This window comes from Crocodylus porosus, unplaced genomic scaffold, assembly GCF_001723895.1.
Source record: "Crocodylus porosus isolate Cpor-Errol unplaced genomic scaffold, CroPor_comp1, whole genome shotgun sequence".
Lineage (NCBI taxonomy): Eukaryota > Metazoa > Chordata > Crocodylia > Crocodylidae > Crocodylus > Crocodylus porosus.
The window spans coordinates 7,052,620-7,074,327 of NW_017728912.1; the positions used below are offsets into that span (position 1 = coordinate 7,052,620).

Consider the following 21,708-nt stretch of genomic DNA (forward strand, 5'->3'; position numbering starts at 1 on the left):
TCATCCGTGCCCCCTCCCCCCACCCTGAGATTTACCAGGAGGCAGCTGCTCTCCACCACTGCTTGGCTGCCACATGCATGTGTGTGCACAAGTATGTAGTACCCCCTGCCTCCTATCACTCTCCCCACTCCTCTCCACCCCAAGCAGCCTCTTGCAGGCTGGAACTCTGCCAGTTTGCAAGGGGAAGCCTGTGGTTTCCTGCATTTTCCTCCATTTCTGTGTTTTTCTGCAGTGAATGGAAAACCCGGATCCCTGGCCTCAGTCATTGTTCCTAAGAAATATTAGATAATTTTCCTCTGGTTTGGGCTGTGACAGGCCTCCTTCTGAGGGGGGCCAGGGCCACCACATACTCAGTGCTGTTTTCTGCTAATGCGCATATAGCAAGCACCAAATTAGGTTGCTATACTGGTATAAATCTGGAATAACGTCACCTAAATTAGTAGAGTTACAAAGGTGTACAATTCAGCATGAGAAAAAGGTGCAGCTTAGTGGCTTTCAGTGGACTACTCCAAACTTATGCTGTTTAGAGACTCAAGACTTGCACTGTGAAGTGAATAGCTTTTAGCTCACGGCCCAGAGAGAGGTGACCACTGTAGAGGATGTTTGGGGCTTATTAAAACTGAAGTGCCCCTGAGAATTCTAAGTAGAAGTGAGAGGTCTCACTTTTATTCTTATTCAGAAACTAATCTGATGTTTTTTTCCAACCAGGAAGCGATTGAAAGTTTTGAAAGAGACAAAAAAGAAGAAAACAAAAAATAAGAAAAAGAGTGGGATTTGAGTCAACGTTTTATTATATAATAATAAAAAGTACAGTTCTATTAGTCATATTCTCTAAAGGATTTCTTGTAAATCAACCTCAGCTTCTGAAAGTCCTCCCATGCTCTTACTTTAACATGGAATTTGTTCTTTAAAACATGAAAAATCATTTCTTTAATTAAGTGAATTAATTTAGAAAGTTGTTGAATTGAGCGCCCTTGAAAGAAAATCTGCTAGGTCTGCTTTTTATAGATGCTAAGAGAGTTTCACAGAGGAAGCCATTTCACTGTACAACAGCCAGTGTCTTGGTCCAGTAGAACGCAGGAACTTTGGTACATATTGTTGAGCACCATCTACTGGCACCTTATATTTTGACAATTTACACACACACACGCACACTTTTGTGTGTGTGTGTAGCAGTAATGAAAATCAAATTCTCTCTATTTTAGCTACTCAGTAGATGCAGAATAAATATATAACAGAACTTAGAGTCAGTAGAGGTGGGTTTTTCTAGTCCTGACCCATGTCAGGTGCCTGGGCCTAGAAAATAAAGGGCAGCAATGCTGCACGTCCATTCTTTAGCAATAAATAACTTTTTTGACAAAACTGAAAAGATGAACACGCCGAATTGCTGAATCACAAAAATGTGATGTGTGGAGAATTTATTGAGGGTCAGTTCCTTCACACTGCTGTATGCAACAGACCCAGAAATCTCCAGTGGATTACATGTGGGAAACTGGAAACCGCTAATCAAAAGCATTTAGTGCTTTCAAGTAGGTTGGATATATCCATTGATTGTGGATCTGCCACTCTTGTCTCTTTTACACTGGATAGAGGTCAGCAGACAGGGAACAAATGGAAAGTCGGGGCAATTGGCTCTGGGAAATGTCTGTAGAGAGAAGGCCAAACAGTCTGAGCCAGGCCGGGATGTAGTTTGTTACTAGCAGAGAATCCAAAATAACAGAAGCGGTAGGTGGCTACAAAGCAGCAATTTGTAACCATGGGGCAGCATGAGTGGCAAGGAGTCACAGGGGCAGTTACATTTATACAGATGCAACAGACTACATGGGCTGATGTATAAATTAGGTACCCACTGGGTGCATCTATATGAGATGTTTAGTGCGGAGTAAACTATAATTAGCTCTGCAGTAAATGTCTCTTGTCTACACATGACACCCTATTAGGCTGCAGGAAACTAATTAACTTTGCAGGTGATGGGGCTGGCTGGGGCATGAGGGTGCTTGCCAGCTAGCTCCACATGGGAGCACCCAACCCCTCTACAGCGCATTGAGCCAGGCTGGAGCAGGTCCGGAGCAGACCCCAGGACCCGCTTCCAGCCAGGGCTGCTCTGACCTGGCTCAACATGCTGCGGTCCCAGGTATATGTGTAAATGAGGTACCCGGGCACAATAAACTCCGGCACAATAAGCATTGGAGTTCATTGAATCACATTAATATGTACGTGTAGAGAGTTAGCATTTCAGTATCCTAGGACTCGGAACAATCACAGCACTTTTGCTTGAGCTTATGGTGTAGAGAACACGCAGATATCCTGCAAGCATCTAGACAGAGCTGGTGTACCAAAGCACTTGCAATGACACTGCAGAGAGGTCATTTACAGTATTCAGCCCACAAAGGGACCCTTTTCTTACAAGCAGTTTAGTTGCCAGCTAGGACCATTGACTAATGTTACAGATTTATATAAAAAGCTACATCTTATGAATGATAATAGAAATAGAAATGAAATTGCTTATGGTCAAATCTATAAACAGGTCAAATCAAGGTTATTGTGAAAAATGGAATCACTTTGCAAAGAACAGTGGCTGGTAAAAAATGTTCCACAATGAACGTGTTAACAAGCAGAAATGCAGATGAAACCTTCTTTGTGGTGAGTAAAGAGGTAATCATAACATGCCTCTAATGTACCCTTAGAGGCATGGATTCAATAAAAGTGACCATCTTGCAAAAATATGTTACTTAGCAGTAGTTCTGGAAAAAAAAGATAAAAGCAAAATGCATTTGTGAACAACCATGCAGCAAAGCTCAAATGACAGTCTAATAACAAAGCTCTCTTTTGAATTTCTTAATACATTTTCAGGGCAAGATTCCAAGACAAGTTGGAAAGAAATGAGCAAAATTAGATTACAAGATAAACACTTCAGTGAGAGCAAACCAATCGCAGCAAGCTAAAGCAAAGAAAAAAATTATATTCATAGTGTGTTAGTTTGTTTTACATTTGTTCTGATGAGCCCTTAATACTAATCAGTGGAGCTCAAAGTAGTGGAATTTCAGTTCCCCTTTATTAATCTTTCATAATCCTGATTCATGTCATCTTACTGGGGTCAGTGAAAATAAACCACTTATTTCAAGCATGTTTTAAAATCAGCAGTAGTTTGAATTTTCCTATAGTGCTTTGCAGTGTACCTTGAATACTAACCTCATATGAATATCATGAGGGGCAGTTCACTTGCACTGCCAGTCCGCTCAGACTTATCCAGAGCCTTTTCAATTTGGTGAATGTTGTAGCAGAGTTGATTTTTTGATTGGTTTATTTTATCCCTGAAAACAAATTCTACTGAATGAATGAAATGAGCATCCAAGATTAGAATTTTCTGTGCTTTATTATAGGTGAGAAATAATGAGACTAATTGATTTAAACAGTCACCTATCAAAACCTGTTCCTTCTGGTAATAATGGAGGAAATGCTGACAAATAGATCCTTAGAATTTGCACCTTGCTATAATAGGGGAAATAAAGCAACAAGTATGCTGGGTCTGAACCCTAAGAAATTGATAAGAATATTATAACCCTATGTTCTATTAAAATTTGGAATTTTTACCATATCCATGCATTTTAGCACATGCTATTCTATTACCATATTTACCCATATACCATATGTACCCCCCCCCATCAATACTCTAAAATTGGAGTGCAGGTCTTAAGCAGAGAAGCTGATTTTTTTATTCATTGGAATAAATTAAAGGATAAAAGCATGGCGATATTGTGCTTTAATGGCTGCCAAGATGGCTTCCACTTCTTCCTGGCACAGGTAGCAGCAGGGACAGAGTCCAGTGTCCCCCTCTCAGCTGCTAAGGTGTAGAAGTGGGCAGTTATTTTGGCTGGAGAGGCACTTAAGTTTTGGTGAGCTGTCGAGAGCCACATGCACAAAATTAATGATGAAGGTATAATTTTAACAAATTATGGAAAAAGAACAAATCATTTGGTAAAAATCAAACATCTACTATAGAAGATTTTAATTTTATTTAAAAAAATATTTTTGCCCTTATTTAAGTTTTTTTTGAATAATGTACATAGAGGCAATTGCATAATAGCAGAAAATAAAGTCTCCCTCTGAAGGGAACCAAAACCATCCAGCAGGATACTCGGCCAAGGGAGGACACCCCACCCCCAGCAGAGCCCTGCCGCAACCCAGCCACCCCCCAAAGCACAAGCGACCTCCTGCCTCTGCCTGCACCCATATGTCCCTCAAGAACTACCTGCCACCCCTTCTTATCCACACTTGCCCCCAAAAAGCTTGGGAAAGTCTAGCAATCCAGCCTGCCCCATCTCCCCACCAGGGCCATACAAGCTGAGTCCACCCGCAGCCTGGGGATCAAGATCAGAATTTTCTTTGCTTTATTTTAGGTACCTTCTTCCAGGAGGAGCCACAGCCCCAAGTCCCTGGGGGCAGCCTCACTTGGGTGACTGTAGCTGGGAGGCAACAAGTGGCTGAGCTGTCTTCAAGTGCTGCACAGGGCAAGGAGGGAAGTCAAGAGCTTCACTTACTGGGAGGCACTAGGGAAGCTCCACTGCCTCCACCCACAGATGCACAACACCCACTGCACAATCCTAGTGTCCAGGATAGCTCCTGGCAGGTCTGAGCCACAGGCAGGCAGAGCACCACTGGCCTAGCCCAGGTGAGGTGCCAGGGCTCCAAGTGTGGCTCACCCAGGTCCAGCTGGGACTACTGCCAGTGCTGCCTGCCTATGGGCTAGCTGGAATCAGTTGGTGGGCCAGCTACAGCCCATGAACCGTATTTTGACCATCCCTGTGCTAAGGCATTTTAGTAGCTGTTGGCTGAGCCCTGTAGCTTCTGCCCAAAGCAGCAATTGAACTGGCTTAGAGCAAGTGAGCTTCTGCATGTAATAAGTAGGATCTTAAGGAGGCTTGTGGTGTGGAAACTAGACTTTATTATTAATAGGAAATTATATAAAGAACTATTTACAATAAAGTAACAGTCTTGCTACTGCCGTCCCAAGGGCTTGGGGCCTAGCCTGGTTGCTGTTCTGCTATACTAGGACATTCCTGCTATCTGCTGCTGCACACTTTGTGGGCATCAGTTTTTCTAGGGATTGTTGCTGTGTGTCACAGAATTAGCCATGATTCTGGAAAAATATTTTTTGTAGCTTGCTTTCCAAAAAACAGATGTGCATCTTATTCAGGCGAGCGTGAGAAAACACATTTGTTTTCCTTTAGATGGAAAGAAAGTGGATGATAAAGATAGGGAAGAGAAAATAAAACGAGAGAAAATGTAATGAAATATATAAATCCCACCCTACAATAGCCCAGGAAGGGCAAATGGATGGATCATGTGACTAAAGGGATGCAACTCCAGCTGTGACTAAAGGGCTGGTTAGGGACAGGTGTCATAAAAGATGCAACCCTGGCAGCAGGGGAGTGGTGCAGGCAGGGAGTGGCTTTGAAAGTGCTTTGGGGCATGGACAAATGTACACTTGAGACTTTGAAAGGGAAAGGGGCGCTGCTGTTCCAAACCCCAGCAGCTACTATGCACAAGCCTGCAGCAGTACAAATGCAGCAACACTGCTCCACTGTAAAACATGCTTCACCCAGGAAGCAAGTTGCAGCTGTTTAGCTCCCTTGTATCACCACAGGCTGATGCACACATAACACTTACAGCATAACAGCTGTGCCCGCTCCCAAGCAACAGCCTGTAATAGGGCTGGCCCCTAGCCCCTTAGTCCTTGTCAACTTTGCTGTCTTTGGGCCATCTGCGCTTCTCTTCACCTGCCTTGCCTTGAAGTATTTATCTTTTAGAAAGAAGGAAGTTGTCCATGAACACAGGTGTCCATCCTCCTTGCCTTAAGGGATAATTACATGGGCTTGGTCCTCCCCAGTACCATGCCTATGCCTCTCACATGTCACATTTACTAACTCGATCATAATTGCCCCTACAGGATCCTGGCTCCATTTATCCTTACACAGCTCATTTGTGGGCTATGGGCACTCTGGCCTCTTTGGTCTCCAGCTGTTTCCTTCTTTCCTTTTGGTCCTTCTTAGACCCTGACCCCACTCCTGGACCAATTGAGGGAGTTCTCCAGTCTCCAGCTGTGGCCCTTGGCCTTCAGCCCTTCCTGGGCCCTGACCCTGTTCCTGGGCCAGTGAGACCTATGGGCACCTTGGCCCTGCCCACTCCCCAAACCCTTTATTCTCTTCCTGAGTCCTCTAGCCCCTTCTCCTTGGGCCATCTGAGAACTCCTTGCCTCCCCATAGTCCCTTTCACAAACCGCTAGATGCCCCCCAAGCCCTACAGCTGCACACTGCCCACCAGCCCTAAGGCTGAGCTCCCAAACCTAAAACTACATCCCCACAGACATGCTCAGTAAGTCAGTTACTCACTCAGCAGTCTGCTCAGGCACTTCTTCCCTGTCAGCTACCAGGATAAGACTGCCTCTCTACCTCAGGGCCTGGGTTTATATATACCTGAAGTCCCGCCCCTTCCAGTCAGATGTCTTCCTTGATTGCTGCCTGAGCTGTTCCTAGAGCTTTCTCTCCTCTTAAACTCACAGCCATGCTAAGTGCTCTGTCACACAGTCCCACTTCCCTTTTGAAGCTGTTCCATTCCTGTGCCCTTTGATGCTGGTTGAGAAGCTGTATGAGAAGACAAAGCTCCACAGAGGATATAACAGAGAACATCACCTTGAGAAGCTCCTACAGAGAGGCACGGTTAGGAGCCACCCAGAGAAGCTTTGAGGAATCATAAAGAGCAAGCTTGAGCTCTTTTGCAAGCAGTTTTTAAGATCCCGGATATACCATATTTTCTTGTATGCTACATGCCCCCAAGTAAGACAGGTGCCTTGTTTTGGGAAGGCAGAATAAAGGAAGAATATTTTTCAAAGTCATACCAGAAAGTTCACCTATGGAGGAAGGGCCTGGCCTGGTCTTCATCTCACTCATCCTCCCTTTCCTGCTGAGGCAAAAGCTGGCAGCAGCTATGAGAGGGTTTACTCTAGTCCTGATACTGAGGAATGGACTATTCTCGCAATTTATTGTCCAAGGAAGAAGAGAGAGAAGCAGCTGCTATTATAACATCCCTATTCTTCTATTCCGGTATAGGAAATCAGCTTCCCCAGTTAAGAAATGCACCCCAATTTTGGAGGACTAATTTTTTGGGGGAAAATGCATATGGTATGCAAGTAACTTGTATGTTCAGTTCTTGACTAATAGTTGTGAGAGGTTGTATTAGGCCATTTTACTGTAAATGAGATGTATCAACATCAGTCCAGAGATAAGGAGTATGGGCCAGCTATATACAATCGCAAGTCTTGACTAAGAGACTTGAGGGCCTCAGGAGGGAGCAGCTGATGCCTGAGTCACAGTCTGGCCTTTAAGTTATGGGGGAGGTAGTTTTAGAGCAGTTCCTCCAGAGTTGGGCTGAGACCCTAGATCAGTGGGCATCAACCAGTGGATCCCGATCCACCAGTAGATCTTGGAGCCTCTTGCCATAGATCTCGGAGCCTCTTGGAGTTGATTCGAGGCTGGGATGAGGGGCTGAGTGACTGCATGCATACTCACGTGTGCCCAGCCCAGCAGGTCAGTCCATGGGAGAGGGGAGGGGAGGGAAAAGAAGGGAAGGGGGCTAGATTGAGTCCCCCATGGTGAGGGATAGTGCCACAGAGGCTGGAGCAGGGGTAAGTTGAGTGGGGCCCCAGCCAGGTGGGACTTACCTGCTGGGGAGGCATGCCCCCAAATAATATTTTTCCCTCTGCCTTGATCTGCTCTCCCCCCCCCCACTTCCCTCCCCACAGACTTACCTGCTGCTGGGGAGGGGGGGTGGGATGGCAGTGGCACACGGTAGATTTTCAGTTGCTTTTAAATGCCAAAAGGTGATCTCCTACTTAAAAAGGTTGGAGACCACTGCCCTAGATGAAGCGGGTAGATTAGTAGATAACCATCTCAAGCAAGGGTCAGCAATGCTTTACTATCCAAAGCTGGAGCTTGCAATTTGGCTTCCTGCCAAAATGGGCTGCACATCACCACTGGTACCCCACCACTGGTACCCCCACAAGTGCACAAACTCCTTCTATTCAGGCCCTGACAGATTTTGACTGTGAACCTGCATAGGTAATGAGGAGACACCAGAGGCAGAAAATACGTCCCTAGTGGCTGTGCGGTTGCTGGCTTCTCTGCAAAGGGGTGTGGTGGATAATTTCTGGGTTCAAGTCCATTTAGTCGTTTAGGGGGCGAATTAACTTTGTTATGGTAGGTGTAACAAGAAACTGCCATGCCGTACCTTGGGTGGGCACAAGAAACATCCAAAATGGAAGAAGTCATTCCAAGTTTTGATGACGCTTTCATGGAACCTTTCCACTGCACAGATGGAGTCTTGTTTCTAGCTCATGTGAAGCTGTGTAAGACCAGGCAGGAGCTAAAAGCCTCATGGTGGGAAGGAGGAAACTGCTAAAGGGTGAAATCTAACCACCCAGGAGGAGCTTCTTCCTGAATCAGGACAGATGACAAGAATACAAAATAACTGCTCCTTCTACCCTGACACTTTTGCTATAACAATAGGCAAAACCCAGCTGAAACAAAGAAGCTAATAATGAATCTAACTTGAGGGTGGCGCAACAGAGAAAGTACCCATTTCAGCGACTATACAAAGACGGAGTAGAATTCAGATAGATATGCTCCAGTCAGACTTGGCAAGACAATTCCCTCAGATCTTTTTTACCTAGTGGCAGAGGCATTTAGAAGGCAAATGCTAAATCCAACTGGTGGTAATATGGGGTGTTCTGAAAAGGACTGCTGAAACTAGCCAATGAAGTGGTATCAGTAAAATAAATGGTAAAAGAAACTGGTTTTTGTGCCTATTTACCTGCTTCTTTTGGGCTGGGATCCACAAAGGTCTGTGATTTTTGTGCACCCTATGCAGATTACCATCTGGTTGCTCCCAAATGGATAGCTCTGGCATCCTCATCCTCTAGGTGAAATACTCTTTGAACAAATTAGGATAGATCTGGTAGGCCTGCTGAAAGGAGTTCAACAGGTGACCAGTATTTCTATTATTGAATGGATTTATGCTACCACAAATCAATCTCTGTCCAATCTCTGAAAGCACTGACAAAAGCCAATGAACTGTTCCCAACCAGAGAAATTCTAACAGGTTAAGAGTGGGGCTTCCTCAGCATTTTCCAGGGTGGAGACCTTCCATTGTTAGTAAAGGGGTTTGGTAGTTTCTACATCCAGACAATTCCCTGCTTGACTGAAAAAGGATGTATTGACAATATACCATCCCTAAACTGATGGGTTGGGTAAATATTTTAATCAAACCCTTAAAAAGGACATTGAAGCCCTTCATACAAATAAACTTTGATCGGTGGGAATTGATCCTTCTACTTTTCTTACTTGCCGTAAGGAAAGGCCCTCAGGCTCTAATTGGGTTTCTCCTTTTGAATGCCTTTATAGCCTCCGACTGAGGCAACCTTAGTTAAGGAAGGCTGAGAAGAGCAGGGGAACAACAGCCTAATGTCATGTACTAGTACATCCTTAAGGTAAAGGACAGGCTAAAGATATTGGGAGAGTTATGTGACAAACGTCCACAAAACTGAAAAGATTCAACATCAGACTTAAAGCAAGGGGTAAGAAAAGGCTGAACTGAGAAACTAGTTCTTAATACTCTTCCCCCTCAGACTCCAAACTGGTGGTGAAGTTGCAGGGCCCAGGATGTTAGGTCTAAAGAGATTAAAGTTTGCCAGCTAAGTTTGAGGAAAAAGTGAGAAGTGTACCATAATTTTTGAAACTTTAGAACAATGGTATCAAACTCAGCTCCTGCCCTGGGCTGGAGCTGGACTGTAGGGCTTCTTGTGGGCCATATCCAGTGCAGGACATAGGGTGGCTGTGGCAGCAGTGGTAGCAGCTGCAGCTTCCACCCGGTCATGTGATGGCAGTGGCAGCAGCTCCAGCTCCCACTGCATGTCCCATGCCATAGCTGGAGCTGATACTGCCAACATATCTCATTCCAGAGTGTCAGCTACAGCTCCAGCCTGAAGCACATGGCAGCAACAGCTCCAGCTCCAGGTCCAGCATGTGGGAGGCAGAGGCGGTGGCATCAGGGCTAGCTGAGGAGCTGGGACCATAGCAGCAGCCATGGGCAAGAGACATCCAGAGGACAACTGGGGTGTGTCGGCCCTTGCTTCATTTCCATGTCTACAGGGGCCCCTAGAGCCTTGGATTCTGTGCCAGGCCATTTCCCCTGGCTATGCCCCCCAACAGGTGGGATATAGTGGCTCCACAGGCCTGATCCTATCTGTGTGCCATAAGTTTGACACCTCTGCTTTAGAACATACCATGTGAACATTCAGTTAGGACAATATATCTCACCTGCTTAGTCAAATCTGGAGAATCTGAACCTGTTCTGAAGAATAGGTTCAGGCCATCCAAATAGGCCATCCAAATAGGCCATCAATGTAGGAGATTTTTAATTGGTCTTCTTATAGCTTCAGAGTTAAATGAATCTTATATTCCATCATTTTAAGACAAAACATGGAAAAACTGTCTAATTGGTCCCAAAGAATATGTAAAAAGTAGCCAACAAGGACATAGAATGGATGAAGGAGCTGGGAATTATTGTAGAATGGCAAAGTACTACTGTGTTGGTCCCCAAATCCAACTACTCAATCAGGTTTTGTGTTGATTTCAGAAAGGTGAACACCATATTGGAGTTGGATGCATATCTGATGACCCTCATTAAGTAATTCAAGTAGTTGTCCCACAACACAACTATAACAAAGTTGAATTTGTGGGAAAGATGGGGTAATAGCCATGTTCTGTCATGGGGCGGAAGTAATGGATCTAAACCACGTATGTCCGTATATCGAACCAGATACAAGTGTTAAAATATAAACCTAAATGCCCTTTTACAGCAATCAGTAGAACACATGTGAAAATAAAGAATTTGTAGAAGAGAATGGTATTTTAAAATCATCTCCCCTATTACTAATAACGTATACTTAGCTTGGTAGAATTTTAAGAATCTAATTTGTTTTTTACCCTTTCATTTTGGCTGTGTGTCTTTTCTACGTTACTAAGCTGAGCACTGAGATTAATCTGATCAATTTCATTTTTTGTTTGATATTGTATCTGTGTTTCCAGCACTAGAAGAATGCAGAATATATGTATTTTTTTTAAATAAATCATTCTTTGGTTCATTTAGTTAGCAAATAGGTTGATCATTAGTTTTTCAAAGTCTTAGCAGTTGGTACATAGTTGATGTACAGTAGTTCAAAGGAGCTATTTTGTTGATACTTCAGCTTGGTGGAAAATAAGGAAATATGCGGGGAGGGGAAAACACCTTGAGGACTTTTTTTCTTAAGTGGGCTTTGGATGGATTGGTACTCATATGGAAACTTTTGTAGAGGGAGAACTTTTAAAAAAAGATGATTATCCATTTCTATTCTCCCTTATTCAACCTACAGTTTCTGTGATGCCATGAAGGGATTTACTGGTTGCTGCTCTTTTGCTTCATCTCAAAGTCACCACTGTACCACCCACTGACTTTTATTTAAAGGGTAATTAATGTATGCACACTATATTGGGAAATTTGCCAACAGGTCTCAGAAATTATGAAAACTTCTGTCTGGGACTTGGCAGAGAGTTTTCCTATTGTGCAAAACTTTTCAGATTCGAAATCTTTCTCATGCCATGCTGCATAAGCCAAAACCTTATGAAAAACAGAGGGACAGCCTATGGGCAGGGACAGGGAAAGAGAGAACCAATATGTTGGTAATAAGGTACTCACCTGGAATATGTGAAATTCAGGTTCAAGTCCCTCATCAGAATCAGGTGGAACAAGGACTTGACTCTTGATCCTTCTCTACCCCAGGAAATTTCCCGTATTGATGAGACCATTCTGCGCTCTCTCTCTCTCTCTCTCTCTCTCTCTCTCTCTCTCTCTCTTGTTTTTACCAGAAGTGCCATCCTGGACCTGAGAAAACTCTACCAATGGAAGTTCTGTCAAACTAGTATGATTCTATAAAAGTTTCACTTTCAGCAAATCATTATTTTCCAGTGAAAAACATTTCACTGAAAAATTTCCAATCAACTTTACATCTAAATGTGATAGCCCAGACTACATCTAAAAGTGCTAAAACATATCATCCTAGCTTTACTAGTACTGGTACAGGCTTTCGCACTTTATTGGGACATATACTGGATCAGGTGTTGGCTAGTTATTAACAAAACTCTTTTCTCTTGATTGCATTAGTTGTTTCTGTCCTAATTATGTTAATGCCAGAAATTTAGGGCTATTTCCTGTTGAACTCAGTAGCAGTTATTAAACCTACTTCCAGTTCCAATATGGAGTCTTTCCATGACCAGTGATGAAGTTATGGCAGGGGTATGTCTGCAGGCATCCCTGGCAATCTCATGGAGAGGCTTTTGAGCACTCTCTGCTCACCTACTCCTGCTCTCGTGTTGCAGGTGAAAAGCCAGAAATGTTGAAGTGAAGCTGCTTCAAGGCAGCCCCACAGCTAACTCCAAGTATGCTGGAGACAGAAGTCTCAAGAGTGGCCCTGGGGGTGCTCTCAGAACAGGGTTTCCAGCTCTGGGATGTGGGGGCAGGAGCCTGAGTAGGAGTGGGTGGGCAGAACATGCTGACAACTCCTCCCTGGAATGCCAGGTAGATAGGCCTGTTGTGCTGCATGTCTTGTAAGGTTTGTGGTGGAGAGGAAGATGGGGCTGCTTATTTGCTTATTTTTTCTCTTTCAGAATGCTAGCAAAAGTTTTTAGTCTTGGGGAAAATACTACGGTGGTGTTTTATGTGTAATTTTTCTGTAGCAAGAAGCAAGGGAATTCTTAATCTAAGTAGAATCAGTTATTGGGGCAGTGTTTCTCTCTGCCCAGGCACATGTGTCTAGTTACCAGCAATCCTTGAATGATAGAATCACTTGCCGGCTGTCTGTGAGCACTTCAGTTTCAGAACTGTTACAACAGAAACAAATAAACAAGAGGCACAATAAATATACCTAGACTTCACATCACTGATTTTTCCTGGAAGAAAGTCACATATAAGGCACTGATCTCTCATAGTGTTTTGCCAGTATGTGTGTGAAGATATGGGCAACAAGTGAACGTGATGGTTTACTAGAATAATGAGAATTGTGTTAATGCTTAAAGCAATCTAGTTCCCTATAGAGCTTCTTCCAAGAACCTTATACCTTCCTCCTGTTGGCTTTGGATTTTGGATTCAGATGCCTTGTTCTGGTGGAGGGGGGACACCCAACCCTCAGACAGACCATGACCTTACCATTCGATAACAGGCAAATTTATTGACAGATAGTGATAACAGAAAAGAAACAATGCAAGCAATCCAGCAGTTCTATATATCTGCCAATCCTAGGGCTGTCATCAGAGTCAAGATGCATCTGGCCGGGATGCAGGCTTCGGTCTGAAGGCTCTCTCTCAAGTGTCAGATGTCAGCAGCCTGGAGGTGGGATGCCGAGGTGCCCCCTTCTCCCCCACCAGTGGGGTGGATGAGACGGGCTGGTGGTATGCCCTCTGTCCATGACAGCCTCGGTGATTCCTCTCAGGGATGGAGACCCTTTCCCAGGGATGGGGACAGGGACCCCTCTCAGGGACCCTCTCAAGGAGGAGGACCGTTTGGTACTTTCAAGTGTCTGCTTTTGTATTCTCCTTCCATCATGGTGACTCTTCATTCATGGATATCACTGACTGGTCTTTCTGTGGTCGTCATACTGTTCACGTTGGTTTGTAGCACATTCCAAGCCCATCATGTGGACATCTCTCCCAAAACAGGAGTTTCAGGCCCTCTTTGACCTTGTGAGCTGATGCCACCGTATCTCATGTTATGGAACAGTGTGGTACATGCCTCCAGTTTCTCAGACTGTTTCCTTGTTTGTTAGACAGCCTGTCTGCTTCTGAGTGCTGAGAAAACTGTGAGAGACCCAGGCTTTTGGAAATCAGTTAACCCCTGCTGCCCATCCTGAACCATTCTAATGCATATATATATACCTATAAGCTAATTCCCAAAAAGCAAACCTTTTTTAAGGCATTTTTTAAGCCATCATGCCCTCCGCTCACCCCCACCCCCATCCCCAACTGGTTTTCTTGAATTTTTAAAGAAAGGATCTGAGGACTTGTATAATTGTTAACTACATTTAAAAACAGCCCTATAAGGTAGGGATTAAAAAAACCCTCAGAGAAGATGGAATAAAATGCAACAACCATTTAATAGCTCATAACAATGCAACATAGCTGGGTAGGAAGTGAATAAAAATGCTACTTCCATTGGAATGGGAATCCACTGTGCAGAGGGAAACTGGGTAGGCAAGTAATTAGCCAAGTTACTGTTTGGCCAGAAACAGTATATTAATATTCCAGACTTACAAAATATGCCATGGTCAAGAAGTCCATTTTTACATTGCATGTAGGCTATGGCACTTGTAACAGCAGTTGCCCTATTGCTCTGCTGAATCATAGGTTTAGCACTGACTCAGAGAAGAGCATCGCTAATATACACCACCACCTGCAGTCTCTGATACATTGTGTTGTTCTTCTGTCCATGTATTCTTCTAAGCCAGATCTGCTTAACTTGCCGAAATACACTATAGTCACCCAGGGAACTATGACCCTTATACTAGTAACTGCTACTAGAGGGAATGCTTTATTGTTCAAAGGATAGTAAAGAGCCTGAAACAACAATCTGGTGAAATTTAAGGTCATTATTCTGTGGCTTCTAATATATAGACATTTGTTTTAAAGTTATATTGCTCCAAGTCTACTGTTTGTTTGTTTGTTTGTTTGTTTATTGGTGGACTGCTGCCATTCTCTTTGATGGGCCAGGGGCTCTCTTTGAACTACATATTCCAGGATGCAATATGGTCTCCCTCTTCATGGGGCATGAGTATATCTGAGGGATGCAGAGGGGACATGACTATATCATGGAAGATAGGCTGATGATGAGCCTGATGCATAGAAGAGAAAGAGACCTGAGGCAACTAGAAAAGCACTCCCATGAGTTAGAAGCATTTCCAAATAGAAGTACACCAGAATTAAGTTTGAGGTAGTAAGGTCTGAAAAAAATCATTTCAACAACAAAAATTTCAACCAACTGCTCGTCTGACCTTGATTAGAGAACAAGCTTAATATCCTGTATTAGAGATGTGTAGTGAACCATGATTGGTGCTTTCCAGGTCTAAATGTTCTTTGTTTCTAACAGAACACAGTCCCATTCCCCTTTGTTCTCTCTACTCTCACTTTTAAGCATCATCATCAGGGGTCCTGGTTATCTCTGTTTAAAAATCACAAATTCTCTGATAAAATCGCAATTTTTTTTATTAAAATCCCCCAAAATCACATTTCCCGCAATTAAAATTAAATACCACTATATAGGTATCAGTTGAACACATTTAATTGATATATTTACAATTTTAAAGCAATTTGGAAGTGAACCAGTGCTTCACTCACTATAATAAGATAAATGATAAGTACCTATACATTTTAGCATTTGATTTGGGGATTTTTATCATGGAAAATCAGAGTTTTCCCTGCCCCCTTCTCTCACCAGGATGCAGGTCCAGCTGTGGCTGCCTTCCCCGCCACCCCTCCACCCATCACTGTTTTCTGGTGCTGAGCAGCTCTGACATGCTGGCACGGAGTGGATAGGGGATTGGGTGCAGGCTGTGTGCTGCAGGCTTGGGTGGGGGAAGGTTTGCTCCCCACTGCTGCATGCACTCCTAGGGAGGGCGGGTGTGGGCTGCCCTCTGCAGGTTTAGGCTCCCTGCCCTGTAGCCCTCCCCTGGAGTCTCTGCAACCCAGTGGGTGGGATGCAGTGCGGCAGGGCATAGCAGAGTCAGGTGGGAAAGCTCCTTCCTGCTGGAAGCTCCATGCTGCCCTGGTGACATGCCCCCTGTGGAGGGGAGGTCAGCAGGGCAGGGAGTCCAGGCCCACAGCAGGCAGCCCGCACCCACACCTGCCCCACGTACAGGTCTGAGGGGCACGGGTTTCTCTTGTCCCTCCCAAGAGTGCTCCACCCACCCCAATTGCCCCCCCACTCCCCCGCCAACTTACTGTGGGAGCTGCTCTCCAGTCTGCCTGGTGGTCATATGCATATACAGGCACATGGTGCCCCCTGCCTGACTGCCCTCCTCCTGCTCCCCCCAGCCCCTTGCAGGCTTCAACTCTGCCAGCCTGCAGCGAGCTGTTTGCAAAAGTGCAAATCTGTGTGTTTTTCCATTAAAATGAAAATTCCTTTTGGGGGGGGGTAAAAGGGAAAATCCACATTTTTTTTCCATTTTTCCATGGGAAATGGAAAACCTAGATCCCTGCTAATAAATGATAAATGCTTAAGCTGATATACAATCAGTAAACAAACAGCTTGCATTTAAATCATAAGCAGTAGCCTAGGAAAGTAGAACAAAGATTTGTTTATCAAGCCTCTAATATTAGATTACGCCAAGAATGAATAAATGCTTTTTGCAAAAATCTGACACCAGCTGATGTTTTGCCTTTTGAGAACAACTAAGTTGTAGGTAGTCAGCTAGAATCGTATTGCAATAATAATGTGTCTTTGGTAACATGGTGTACATTATAACTGGCCTACTCAGTAAAGTGAAAGAAACGGAATACGGCAAGCAGTGAAAGAAAGAGATAAAAAGTCCTCTCTCCCAGAACTGTAGTTTTCACAAGGTTGCAGACCCCAGATAAGTGGCACCCTCCAAGTCCACAGGAAATTTGGTTCAGTTCAGTTCCCAAAGACTCAGTGAAACTAAGAATTTTAAACAACACCGAGCAGCATATTTATTTACTAACTCACACAAATATTAAGTGTAAACAGAGGAAATTGGGAAAAGACCTCAGCAAATGCAAGACAACTTGCTGCCAGCTTGCATGCCACTTTCCTTCTCCCTCCTACTTCTCCCTCAGTGGGTATAGGTGAAAATCTGTATTGTGCTATTGTGGTAACTAGATAAGCATAGAGACAAGTGCTTACTCTTATGTTTTGGGATGTAATCAATAAAAGGTCGATTTATAAACCTGTCTCCCGCCTCTTTTTCTGACTTTGGTGGTGATAACATCTTACCCACTAAGAGGGAATGGAAGATCATTAGGAAATATGATTGTATTTCAATTTGGTATGCAAAAAGAGTAATTATTAAGGGAATCATAACTATCCTTGAGTTCTGCCTAAGCTTGTGAAGGAATCCTGATCATTAACAGGCTTTAGTTTTGTGTTTCAAAAAACCAAATGGTATCAGGTTCTTGGTAACAAATGTGTCTCTTCCCCTTCCCATCTCTCTGTCTCTCAAAACATGAATGTCATTTTACTGGAGATGTTAAATAAGATAGAGCTGCCACATATAGTATATAAGTAGGCGTGGTACCGGGCACTTTCCAAGTTTATGATAATTCATCAGAGTGGGACTCAAGATTACCTGAATTCACTACCTGCCTCTGCTACAGAGTTGTTGTATGGCTTTGAATGTCCTATTTGCTCCATTCCTCAGTTCCCTTTCTATAAAATGGGGATAATAATATTTCTCTATCTCATAGAAGTATAGGGAAGAAAATTGTTGAAGGCCCCAGATACAGAATACCTTGATAACCGAGCTAGTATTCTCTAGTTTGCTAACATTTCTTCATATACCTGTAGTTCCTGCCATTTATCCCCATTTTGAAGCTGCCACAGTTAAGATTCTTTATGGCAGAAATTATCCTCTTAATCAAAAAGAACTTACTTAACATCTTATCACTCCTCATAGTTGGCCAGGGAGAGTGCTGTTAAGCAAACATGAAGCCTTCCTTGCCTCCTCCCACTGCTAAAAAAAAAATCTTAAATTCATGCTGCAAATTGAAATATAACTAGCAACCTTATACATTTTGACTGAGCAGACTTTTTCAGGAGGAGTTCATAAAAGGCAAGAAAGAAGTTTCCAATGGTCCTTTTCAGTAAATTCCTTTTTAGAACATTTTTCCTTGGCAGCATGATAGTTGTAATTTTAATTTTCAGTCATCTTTGGCTAGGTGTGTCCTCATTATTTTTGATTATGCATTGCCACCTGGTGGTGCATATACAGAACTATTCTTTTCTTCAATGTACCATTTATTTTCCTGCCAGTAGGTAAAAGGAGAAAGAAAAATAGAATTGTTGACTGATCTGTATGAAAGGCCAGTACAGAATGAGCAACAAATGTTCCTCTGAGTCCCATCTCTTCTCCAGTGATATTTTCTGCTAATGAAAACCAGTGCTAGTTGCCCCATGACTTTATAGGCATGATGGTGTCTTTATATCAGTTGTGTTTGTGATTTGTTTCAGGCTTATAAGAGAGAAATGAAAGGGTTGTTCATTCACAGTGCAGTGTTCAAGAAACTTATGTGATACACTGTGGTAAGCATGATGTGTTAACCCATAACACACCAGAACGTTTCTTGTGGTTGGCTGGTGGTCTCACCTGCTTCTGCAGCATTTGCATCTTATTTTTTAAATTCAGTTGTTTCCAACGTCATGTTTGTAGAGAATTTCTCCTGCGTGTGAGCCAATAAAGCTGGAAAATGAAAGGAAGTCAGAGAAAGATGAAGACAGCAAATAAAAAAAAGGGGGGTTGGAAATGGAGAAACAAGGAAGGGCAAAAAGGAGGGGCAAAGATGCACAAGTTCAACAGTGGCAGGTAAGGAACCAATTGGAGACAGGCCATAGGTACAGACAAAAGTGCAGCTCCAAACTATATCTCAGAACATTTTCTGCAGAGCGTTCTGAGTTGCATCTTTCCAGACCAAACAGAAGTTCACTGTTGGTTCCAGGGGTGAGGGGAATCTAGCTGTGCTGGGAGCCTGCAGCCAGGTTCCCCTCACAATAGCCATAGCTCTCTGCCAGTGCTGGCTGTTTTCTGAATGGGAGGGGGAAAGGCAGCAGAGGGAGCTCACTTTTGGGGCTCCCCAGCCAGTGCTGAAGGGTGAGGGGTGAACTCCACCTGCTCCCTTTCACCCCTCCCATTCTGAAAACAGTGACAGGCTTGGAGCTCCGCAGGCACAAGTTACAGAAGATGGTACATTTTGAAACATCTTTATCTAATACCTAAAGCAATGAGGGGTCAGATTTTTCACCCTATCGGCCATTTTAAAGCTGTTTGCAGCCATGCACTTGTGCTGATTGGGGAAAATTGTCACTTCTGTCAGGATGGTGAGGAAAAGAGGAAGAAGTGGACAAGAGAGAAAGAGAAAAACCAGGAGGAAAAATTGCATGGTGGAAGGTAAGTGAAAAATGGAAAGTAAAGTAATTAAAGCTAATTGTAGAAGAAGCCACTTGACACAGTTCTCGCGAATATCTGAAAACATTTATGCCAATTAGTTGCAAACCTTACACTGTTTAGAAGCTGCCAATGTGCCTCACACTGTCTGAGTGCTTGCACACTGCTGTGGTAAATAACATTGTCAGAAGCATTTGGTGTTTCCTATAAAGCTAGTTGCTGGTACTCGACTTATGGTGGCCTTGCTGAGTACACTGCAGTAGGAGAGTCAAGAGTGGCATTTCCTGACAAACTAATTTAAGTGGTTATTTTCTGACTTGCAATGTAGCAGCAAGTTTGCAGCAGCCTAGCAACAACTCCTAGCCTCTTATGTGGGGGAGAAGAAAGCCTTCAAAACTAAGGGTGTTTAGGTAACTGAACATCCTGTTCCTTCAAGGCATCATGACTGGCGGGGAACAGCATTATGTATTGGATGTAATATTTATAATACGTGTGTAGTCATGTCTTTCTGGTTCTGCCAGCTTGTCAGCTGCTGCTTATTCAGTCCTCCCAATAAATGAGCACACCAGCATGAAATTGTGTTTTCCCCTTACAAAGAAAATTCTGCTTTTAAAGTGGAAATGTTAATGCACACAGCTCTCTCAACCTTATTCTTTTGCTTTATTGCTGAGTATTTGTCCATGCCAGCTGATGCCTTTCTTTATGAACTATTTTGATGTCAGGGATATGAATGGTTTGTCAGGGAAGGATTTTGGCCCACTATTGCTAGAAGACTGCTGGAGATTTATTAAAAGTGAAATCATGAGACATTGGAAGAATAATAATGGTTGAAACAGAGAGCCCTCCTTTAAATGATGAGAATGGCCTTTCATTTATTTGGCTGTAAGAATTATGGAAACTAACATTTGGCATTTCTATAAATACTGAAATAAAGCACTGAAATGCCACATCCTTCTCTAAAAAGTCTTCCTCATTACCATACTGAATAATCAGCGGACCAATTTTACTCCTGAAAGTCAAAGAATTGGCAAAGTCAAAGAATAAATTTGTATGGATCTGATATCTCTCAGTTTCCATTCCTGTCTTCTTTACAGGACTGCTCACATTTGTCAGTCCACTTATTTCTGTGACCAGCTGTTTTCTTTCATGATAGCTATTAAACCTGGTGTACCAAATCACCTGATGGATGATATGAGCATTACTTGAGTAGCTTTGAAAATAAACAAGTATCAATCATAGATCAAGAAATGTCCAATCAAATTTGAAAACACACTTCCACTAAGACTCTTTCTCAGATTCCTGCTATATGAGTTATGAATACACTGCACAGACAATCAATTTTTGTTAGGATTTCAGAATCTCTGAATTTTATGAAGTTAGCATACTTTACTATATGTACTTTCCATTTTCAACTGTCTCTTCTGTTGTAGCAGCAGATGAACCAGTGTTGATTACAAAATGTGGTACATTGACATAAGAAAATGTAAAACACTTTCAAAAGTGCCATGAAGTCTTTGAATCCTGTATCCCATTTTTGAAGAATCAAATTTGAAAGTAGGATTTAGGCCTTTAAGTCACTTTTAAATTTTCTACTTATCACTTTTTGGGCTTTTTTCCCAAAGCATGGAGTTCTTTTTTGAAACCCAGTGCTACAGGGCTGAACAGTTTAATACAGGTTTAGTTTTTGTCTTTGTGAGTGGTAGGATACAGTCTCAAACATGGAACCTTAAGGCTCAGGGAAGCAAGCACCAGTGCAGTCCTTCACCAGGGTTGGTATTGAGAAGGGCTGCCATCTCTGGCCCCTGATTAGCTAGGACTCCCAGCAGTGGCTTTGGTTCCCCACCCCCATAAGGCTCCTGCCTCTATAAAGCTTGCACAGGAAACAGGAAGCTGTGAGAACAACAAGGTTCTTGTTGCTTCTGTACAGCTCTGCTACCTCCTCTGTTCCTGTCTCCTGATCTCTGGCTTGACATACTGCTGCTAATCTGGCCTGGACTGTGATTGGGCTCAGACTCAGGTGGCAAAGATGACATTACTCACATACTTGAAGTTATGTCTGTGCTACCTTGCTGAATCAAGAACAGAGAATAAGGACAAGAGTCAAAGCTAATTAAGTTAATGAAAAAGGCTCCCATTGCCTTCAGTGGGATTTGGATTGCAGATTAAGCTTTCAGTGCCCACCGTTATGATAGAAAGAGACTCCAGCTACCTTTTATTTGGAGTTATACAGGGAAAGATTCTTGAAATGAATTCAGGAAACATCCTCTCTCTTGTTTATGTGATTTATTCTGATTGTGGATGGTCCTGTAATCTTGTAATCTTCGTACTTTACTGTAGATTCACCTGCTCATAACTCTGTGGATAATGCCTAGCATATTTTCACTGCCTACCTAACGTAAACCATGATAATAATAATAACCATTTTAATTTACATTATCTAATAGCTTGTGTAG

The 21,708-nt window shown here is 43.2% G+C and overlaps 1 long non-coding RNA gene across 2 annotated transcripts in view; it reads left to right on the forward strand.

Annotated features, from left to right (window-relative positions):
* LOC109309331 overlaps positions 1 to 21,708 on the forward strand; it is a 107,910-nt gene that overhangs the window by 48,274 nt on the left and 37,928 nt on the right. Inside the window, exons 3-5 of one of the 2 annotated variants that reach the window (XR_002100881.1) lie at positions 18,325 to 18,396; positions 19,185 to 19,258; positions 20,350 to 20,631. This is a non-coding gene — a long non-coding RNA (uncharacterized LOC109309331). Of the gene's footprint in view, positions 1 to 18,324; positions 18,397 to 19,184; positions 19,259 to 20,349; positions 20,632 to 21,708 lie in introns of those variants that run through there. The other variant, XR_002100880.1, reaches the window with a different exon arrangement.